At 33.1% G+C, this 9,850-nt stretch overlaps 1 pseudogene; it reads right to left on the reverse strand.

Moving 5' to 3' along the window:
• Positions 1-4,896: 4,896 nt before the first annotated feature.
• On the reverse strand, positions 4,897-5,336 carry LOC149178759 (flavonol synthase/flavanone 3-hydroxylase pseudogene; annotated as a pseudogene).
• Positions 5,337-9,850: the final 4,514 nt, after the last annotated feature.

A 9,850-nucleotide genomic window follows, 5' to 3' on the forward strand; every position in this document is an offset into this window, starting at 1 on the left:
GGCCATATTTGATGCGATAAAAGTGCCACTTGATTGCCTAAAGAGAAGGTAGATAGATAGGGATACGAAAGAGGTAACTAAACCATGCCTAAGGATGGGAACTAAAGGATGGTGGATGGTATCTAAGCCCAAGGATGGGAACTAATAACTCAAGCCTAGTGAGGGCCTCTAAAGCTAGTGAATCAACAGATTATTGGGTCACATTGATGCTAAACGTTGGTGAATCAATAGATTATTGGGTCGCGTTGATGCTAAACACTGGTGAATCAACAGATTATTGGGTCGCGTTGATGCTAAAGAAGCTGGTGGCATTCTCTCCGTGAGAAATTGGTTAATTCTCATAATCAGTTGTTGAATCAAGAACTTAATCAACAGGAGAAACTTTTGCTGAGTCAACAACCGAATCCACCACTCCTCAATCAACAGCATAACCAACTGATCAGAAGAAGGATTGGAAGGAAGACTGTTCGGTTACCTTCTTATAAGCAACCCATGTTCTAGCTATTGTATGGAGGTTGTTGCTTTTATGCCATTAGTACCTAAGGCTATCTGTCTTTGTTCTTTGAAAGGATATTATTTACTATTATAGTAGTTTGATATTAAGTTGCAGGGGTCAGATTTGATGTTATAGTGGCAATGAAATTGGTTTCTAAATCAGTAATGAAATTGGATGTAATGGCTTTAGTACCTGAGGTTATCTGTCTTTGCTCTTTGAAAGGACATTCTTTTCTATTAAAGTAGTCTGATATTGAGTTGCAAGGTCAGATTTGAGGTTATAGTGGTAATGAATTTGGTTTCTAAATCAGTAAATCAATAATGAAATTGGTTGTAATGGCTTTAATTTACCTTTGTTTCTCAACATAAATAACATTATTCATTATTCAACAAAAACATACCTGTATGTCTCCAACAATTGATGAATAGAATGAATGTAACATTGTGCACGCACTCAATTTGTATGTTTCCAACAACTTCTGAATAGAATGAATGTAACAGTGTCTCAACACTTTGATTGCATGTCTCCAATAGCTAATGCATAGAATGAATGTTTGAAATGAGAATGAGTAAGAGTTGATGTTTTATAGTTTTTTCATATAGAATTTAATTGGTAGGGAAGATAGGCATAGATTTCCATCTCCCAAATTCAAATGTGTGTCTTGGATTGATTTGTACATGATCAAGTGGTTGATAATCTTTGATGGTTGATCCATGTGCTTTCCTGTTTTTAATTCCTGAATTGAAAAGTCTGGTGTCTTTAATACTTGAATTCAAAGGGTTGGTGTCATTTATTGCATCCTTTGAACTAATTCATGAATTGAATGTTGTCATTTATTGTCTTTAATCCTAAATGGAATGTTGAGAATTGAATGTTGTCATTCATTGTCTTCAATAGGTTGAATGGTTAAATACACATGTACATATGGTTGACACACATTTCACCTATTCTTGTGCAGGTATTACTGAGCAATGGGATGTGTTGCTCCAGTGGAAATATGTAGGTGATTGTTTGATGGGATAGGTGTACTCTTGAATAGAATTCAATGGAATGCTTTGTAGTGCATTTTGACTTATTTGGTAATTCAGAGCTAGAGATATTTGGGACATTATGTATTGTCAATATGTGATGTTAAGGTTTGGTATTTGACACTTATTGGCCCAATCAATATGTGGGCCCATTTTGTACTAAATTATATAACTTATATAGCTTAATATAAACTATTTATGTGCATATTTTTGATGATTTATGAATTTTTTTTTATGGATGTGTGGGACCAGTACTATAACTAATATTGGTCCCTGCACAACAATAGAAGGCTCTCCCCTAATGGGATCATTATCGTTAAGTGGTAAAAATGAATTGGTTATAATTATTATACTTTGGGGCAGATAGGTAGGGCAAGATATATTGTTTTTACTTTTGCATTGATTAAATATTGTTTTTGTTTTAAGTAAAGTTAAACATTATAAATTGATTTGTGTAAAAAAAAATATAAATACAAATTAATTATTTTTAAATAATATTGAAATTCATTTAAATATTAGGAACTGAAGTTATTTATTTTTAAATAATATTAAAATTCATTTATTTTCAATATTATTGTTTAATAATGAACATAAAATAATTTGAATATAATATCATTGATAAAGAATATTGTACAACTCCTCGACTCAATTATTTTTAGATAATATTGAAATTCATTTAAATATTATGATATGAAGTTAATTATTTTTAAATAATATTAAAATTCATTTATTTTCCATATTATTGTTTAATAATTAATAATAGAAAATAATTTAAATATAATATAACTGATAAAGAGTATTGTACAACTCCTCCACTCTTTACTTTTTTACTTTAAAATTGGACCACTTGAGAACTCTACCTCCCCTCATTTGGGAAATTTTGAGTAGAAAATGTGCATAAGTGTTTTACTAGGCAAGAGTGGGGGGATGGACATAGAGCGAATTAAAAAGATTAGTACTAATGGATTTTTAACCCGATAAGAAAAGAGGGTGGTGAATAAAATTAAATATTAATAAATTAGATTGTAGGACATTTAGAGAACCTCCATGTGGCAAGAGCCAATACAAGAATCTCCATCCAAGAGACAATTTGAGTTAAATTAAGAGGTAGTTGGGGGACCAAATCTTATACTTGTCAGTTCACTTCAGTAACAAACACAAATTGAGTAGAAAAAGGGGGTCAAGAGACAACTAAGAGAAGATATAGAAAGTCTCGTTGGGGTGAGGAAAAATATTATGTTTGAATTAGAATTTTAAGTAAATAATTTTGGAGAGCCTTAGTAAGAGGGTGACACATGGGTGGGTGAATAATCAGACTTTTGGATTAATAAAAATAATTAATTATGCATGAAGTGCTAAGTGTCATCTATGAAGCCTCTTATAAATTAAAGGGCAAGCTATGGGAGATGGGACTTTTGTTTACCCTACTGTTCGATGGATGGGATTATGTTATTGTGAGTGACTACGAGCTATAGTGAGTTTGGTGAGGTGAAGGCATTTAGAGAGGGGACTCGTTAACCATGGGTGCTCACCTCCATCAACTAGTTTTCTTCCTCTATTGTATAGGCCCATTGCACCGAGGGGATCTGTGGGGAAAAAGAATACTCATAGAGTATGCTTGGAGGTCAACCGGTGGGTCACTAACATTCGGTCAGAGCACATCAACATTCACACTTGGACACAGATGACAACAAGGGAGTGCAAGTAGTAGTAGAAAGGCCAAGATCAAATCTCCACTCCAAGGTGACCAATACCTGTTGTACTCATGATGTTCTATTACATGATTTTGTTGTTTCTATAGTTACTAGAATGTAAAACAAAAGTAAATGATATGTAGAATGCATTGTAAATTTTGGACATTTGCTGCAAATGCCTCTATATCTATGTGTTCCCAATGTTACTGGGTGTTTAAGGTATTATGTGATCTTGGTGTGGATGTAGCTAGCAAATAATTAGATAAATTGAAAATGCTTATTTGATTCCAAACTTAACTACATTATTTATAGTTAAAAAAAAAAAAATTAGTGTCATAAGATAATGGTTCCTTCAAATATGTCATGTTTTTCCCAACTTCCTATCACATCTTATTTGCAAATTTAAATCTTTTTACTTTTTATCATATCTAGTATTGTACCATAAATTACATTTTATTTTGTTCATAAAATTTTGTTTATTTATAGTTAAAAAAAAAAAACAAAGGGCCATAAGATGATGGTTCCTTCAAATATATCATTTTTTCCCAAACTTCCTATCACATCTATTTGCAAATTTAAATTTTTTTACCTTTTAGCATATCGAGTATATTTAAATAGTGTTCCATAAATTACTTTTTATTTTGTTCATATAGTTTTGAATTTAAAATTGAGTAAATTGTAATATCACTGAAATACTAATTTTTGAAAAAAAATCTAAATATACTAAACTTAACCAATTAAATAAACAGGGCTCATTGAAATGGATAGATTTGACAATTTGAGTATTTTTCCATTTAAAACAAAATTTTAAAGTTAAATGTTTAAAATCCAGGAAAAAAATTTATATAAATATTTGTAATACAAATAATATTACTTAAAATAGATTTTTATTTTTAAATTATAATAAATAATTAAGAATTTTATTTTTATTTTAAAATTATAATAAATACATAAGAATCAAAATTAGTAGCCAAAAGTTAAATATAAAGTTAGGAAATTGAAAAAAAAATCAATATTAATATTTATTAATTAAATAAAATATTTTTCTATACCTACACCAACAACATCTTAATCCAAAATTAACCAAGAATATGAAGACTGAAAATAGAGACAACAACATTTTAATCCAAGATTAACCAAGAATGTGGAGACTGAAAATGGAGAGCTTGGCTTTCAAAGGCATCTTAGGACTCTGAAAATGGAAAGCAGGCTCTGAAAGCAATCTTAGGAACGATTATATAGAAATATAATGATAATAAGAAATGTGAGGATTCCAAATGATTTGAACCAACCATTTTCCTCTGTCATTTTAAACGAAACGCAAATAATGTCAAAGGACTGAAACCCTTACCTTTTTATACTAAATGCAATTTATGGCCAGATCGGTTGAGAAATCACCGAAAACTATTTGATAACAACATATTTTGCACCATACACTATTCATAGCTGAAACTATTACCCATGAAAGCTACACACTAAAGCCATCATGACTATGAGATTGTACTCATCACAAGAGTCATTAAGCAACCATGGCTAGAGTTATTCAAAGCTGAAATTATTAAACGAACGATCACCATGAAAGTTACATGTTAAGCTATGATGATCATGAGATTATATAACTAATGCCTGGAATTATTAAGCAAACAAACAAAGCTGCTGTAACAAGAGTGGTAGCTTTCTACTGGGGCAGCTTGTTGATCTTACAATGCTTGAACTCTCTGTATGTTTTGGATTTGAACAATGGAGGGTTATTCTCATCGATCAACTCCTTCATGGGGCCGACGACGGTGTCAAGAGGTGGGGTGCAGAACACTGGCCACGACATCCTCACCCTCTCCTTGCTCACCACGCTCCTATGCAAAACGCTCTTGTATCTCCCATTGCTCAATATCTTCACATCCACAAATTCATCAATCAAAATTTATGGTATTACGAGTCCAGAGAGGAAGAGAGAAAAAACAAAGAAAAACCCATAGAAAGAAACTTAGTAACCTCCCCCTGGTCGCCGATATGGACGATGATAGCGTTTGGAATGTAAGTGGCAGAAACCCAGTGACCATCATTGAACACTTGAAGTCCTGGAACTTTGTTTGGTATAAGAAGAGTGAGGGCCGACATGTCTGTGTGGGGCTCAACTCCCAGAGCAAGTTCCGGCTGTGAGAGCGGGCTTCGCATTCAAACTCAAAATTCAAATTCGCCAATTAAATGCGTACGTATGTGTACATTGTATATCGTGTATCGTATGTATCGTATATGCGAGCTTTCTTATGGAATGGTGGTGGCGGTGGCGATCAAGGCGGAGGCGGAGGCGGAGGAGAATGACCAGGGCTGTCCCGTCAAGCTTTCAGAGTGCATTAAATATGGTGTCTTAGAGGGCATTCAATACCCAATAGCATGGGTTTTATTGTTTGCCAGTCTTTTCCGTCACGAATTTGGCGTGTGTGCGCCATAACGAACACGATTTTTTGGATGGAAGTACACGTCCTATCTTGACTTGTGATGGTATGTTTTTTTGTCTTTGTAACTAGGGTTGAGTTTTGAGTTTAGATTTGGTTAATCTATCTATCAAATGGAAAAGAAGTGATAGGATGTTGTATTTTAGAGTGATGTATAATTCTGTTTAGGTTTAATTTTAAGTTTATATGTATTTTTTTTAAATAAAAATAAATTAACAATTGTTTCTAAAGGTGTAAAGGTACATCAAAGGAGTAGAAGATTTGGGAAGATTATCTTGCTACAAGGAGAGTCCATGAATGAGGTTTACCAAACTCTCCAAGGCAAGTTCCATGAGGCAAGCCCACTCTTCACAGTCTATGCATAGACACAAAGTGTTGACAAACCTTGGCCCAGGTGTGGCATGCTCGGCTAGTTGTCTTTTCTCCGCCACACAGTGCAAGTACGATCAAAATTTGCTAGGGCGCCAAAGCGATCTTCGTCAAGGTCCTAGAGTCCAACTACTCTTTCCCCAAGTTTGATATATGTTATGTAATATATAATGCCTTTGTTCCGTCACCTTAAAGGTTTTTCTTGTTCTAGCTTGTCTTTCACAGCATATAATGGGGCAACCAAGAGGAGGACGAGGAGAAGAAGATATTGGGTATGTTATGTTGATTGTCAAAATGCTTTCATGGGGAATTATAAACTGCAAATGTACCAGTTTTATAATATATTATCAGTTACCCAATTGAAGCCATGTCGTGATGGATTTTCGGGTTAGTGCGATCTTGTATTTTGAAGTGAGTATAGATTGGTTATCGAAAGGGATTAGGGAAGAGTCATGGGAAATTAGTTAGCTGAATTTCATATTGATGAGTTTTACTTAGCTAAAATAAAATCTGACCAGGGTCGGAGATATAAAAATATTATTACAGTTGCCTTGTTTTTTTAGAATTGTGAGTTGGGCATTTCATTATCAGAACTTTAAATGTTTCGAGATGCGTAAGGGGCTTAGGATGGTTTTTTGTCTGGTCTGTAGAGCACATATTGGCACTTTTATCTTATGTTAAATTGAAATGATGAACCATGCCCCATGTTAGTGTGTTGTTGGGGAGCCCATGGCCAAGTTAGAATTCATGTTGAAACTTGAATCATGGAAAGATTGAGGAATTTCTCTTAAAGGAGTGTTGTAGAAATGTACATGTTAGCCCAAAAGCTTACAACTTTGACACTAAATATGGTCCATTAATAATAATAATAATAATAATAATAAAGTGCATCATCTTTTATCTAGATGAGTAAAAGTGAAACTCCATTTCCCGTACAAAAGGAACAACCACAACAACCACGTACATGAACAACATAAATTTGTCTTAATTCTGCTCTTAATTATGCCCTATCCACATCTGTTGGGATTTGAACCTACTTCTCGACCATGGCTTAAACTCTCTCCTTCTCGGTGTGTAGCTTTCCAGTATTGTAACTCTTAATGATGGCTTCACCAAAATTTTAAGTGGGAAGGTTTATCGAAATTCAGACAAGAAATGCTAGTTATATGTGGGACAAACAACAACCTATATCAAAACAAGAAGCCCAATCGTCAACATTTTATAAAGGGCGTTTGGAGGCTACCGCTTAACCATTTCTTCCAGCAATGTTAGCAATATCATACATCAATTAGGCCATTCCAAATGGACAGTGTCTAGGGACTTACTTGTAAAAGAAAATGCATATGTTTCCGCATGTGATGTATCATCAATTTTCACTGTCCAACGTAGATTGAATGGTTGGGTAACAAAACTTGGAACATTCTAGGCAATTGAACCAAATTGCGATACTATTGAAGGCCACTTCACCAATTCAAGGAGTCTGAAAACTTGTATCACAAACTTCCCAAGCAAGAAAGAACACTTGTTCAACTTAAAACGCTCTTCAAATCACGTTTATTTTTTTTGTTAGCTTAATAATTTTTCACTGGTGTATCTACATTAGCCATCATGGAATACACTTAACTACCAAAACAATGAAAAGGTAACAGATCTTCAATCACTTAAATCACTAGGGGGATTGTTTCCCATTAACAAATGGAATGGAGTTGGAAGCCTCACTAAAATGATCCTACTATCCACGTCATCAATTCAATCATTTCCATCATAAAGTGAGCGGTTTTTTTTCTCTTGTAGAACCCCAGATGCAAAGACAAATAGATTTTGAAACTTTTGCTTTTAAGTCACCCCTAAAAAATGCTTCTTATTGCTTCTTTCGGAAACGTTACATTAAAAAATTTGAAGCATCCTATTACCAAATCAACAACAGTAGCAATTTTATGACATCAACAACAATTTTAGAGGGTGTTGGGATGCACAATTCATATCATACAAAAGAATGATCCAAACATCTTTCTAGCGAGAGTTCGAGGCAACGACCCCTTCAAATGTAAAATATTTCTCCAACTTCACTATGTCGCATGCTCACTGACTTCACCTGCTCACATTCTTGTGTGGAAACAACGACAACACGCTCAAGAAGGCCATAAAACTAGTGGCTCATGCTATTTAAACAGAGTAGATTAACCTCCGCTCTAATACCGCTGTAAGACAACAAATTGAAAACCAAATTAACTATATTATTAATGATGATCTCAAAGAATGATGTACATAGCATACATATAAATACATAATGAAACCGTTGATTAAGTTTTCGGGTCTTCTTGGACTCCAATAACAACTCACTATAGCACACAATAACCCAAACTACAATCACGAGGATTAGGTGTCTAACATAGCCAAGATTACCCAACCAAGAGAACTCAGATCAAGAATAGACTACCATATTATTGTGAAGAAATAAATATATATTAGAATGTGTGAATGCATGGTGTGAGATGACCACACCAGCCCCTCGTAAATGAGATAAGAGACCCTGAGGTTGTAGGCTCCCTTTCTCTGTTAATGCGAATTCTAACATCCTAATAGGAAAAAAAATATAATCTTTATTTTAATAATAATTTTATTATAAATTAATTTCATTTATAAAAAAACACTTAAAATATTTTTATACTTACCTAATTTATTTTTAAACTAATTATACATTAAATAATATCAAATTTCAATAATGATAAAGGATATAAAATAATAATTTTTATTTTAGTTGTGAATGGAAGATAATACATTAACGCTTCACCAATATTTTTATATAAAACCGAATACTAAATTTAGATGATAGCTTAAATACATGAAAGTGGTAGAATTTATTAATTTAAATTCATGTTTGATATGTCTTTTGAAATTTTAAATTACAATTTTTAGTTTACGTAAAACTTACTTTTCATGATTAAAACTTTATATCTACTTTCTTTTAATTAATATTACATTATAGTTTAAATTTGGTTAAATGTATGAAATTTTTGAAAAACTCAAAGTTTAAATTAATAAAGTTAAGTTTAAAATTGAGTCTATACATATATTTAAACTAATAGAATTTTTATTCAGGGGAAGAAATTCTTCCTTATGAAACTATAGCAGATTCGTTGATCTAAAACGAATATTCTTTCTAACGAATATTCTTTTCAGTGTGACAAACCAATAGTATGATGGTTGCAGGATGATTTAAACTTCAAATCCAGGTTATAGACGATATATAACTTTACCCTACTTGCGTCATTTGTACTCCATAGTAATTAATAAATTCCATTTGTTGGAGATGTTTTAATTTGAGAAAAAATAGTTATTATAATAATTAGCCATGGATATTCACTTGTTGAATGACAGAGGAGACATCAAATCCGCACAGCACCAGGTTTTGAAGTGCATGTTGCACGTCTTGAACAACTGTCTAGAAGGCGGGATCAAATTGAGTTTTAGTTGAATGAAGAGATAAAGCAATGGAGGGGATATCCCATAAATCAGAATTTGTATAGCGAGGATGTCTGAATTCATCATCATCCATAGGAATTGTAGATGGCCGATTTCACGTACAAGAAGAAATTATTCACTAGACGACAAGGCTTTCTTTTGAAACGAAGCGATCATGTAGCTTGACCGTTATGCAACCAACTCACAAAATAGAATAAGAGATAGTTCAATGACTTCAAAATGAGCCTCTTCAAGGGGGAAACCTCCTTTACATTACACAAATGAACAATTCTTCGATGATACAAATGACATGACCTCCTTTCTATATATAGGAGTCTAAGG

Source organism: Pinus tabuliformis, chromosome 4_1 (assembly GCF_031772625.1).
Source record: "Pinus tabuliformis cultivar Carrire ecotype Pingquan chromosome 4_1, CPIR1, whole genome shotgun sequence".
Classification (NCBI taxonomy): Eukaryota; Viridiplantae; Streptophyta; class Pinopsida; order Pinales; family Pinaceae; genus Pinus; species Pinus tabuliformis.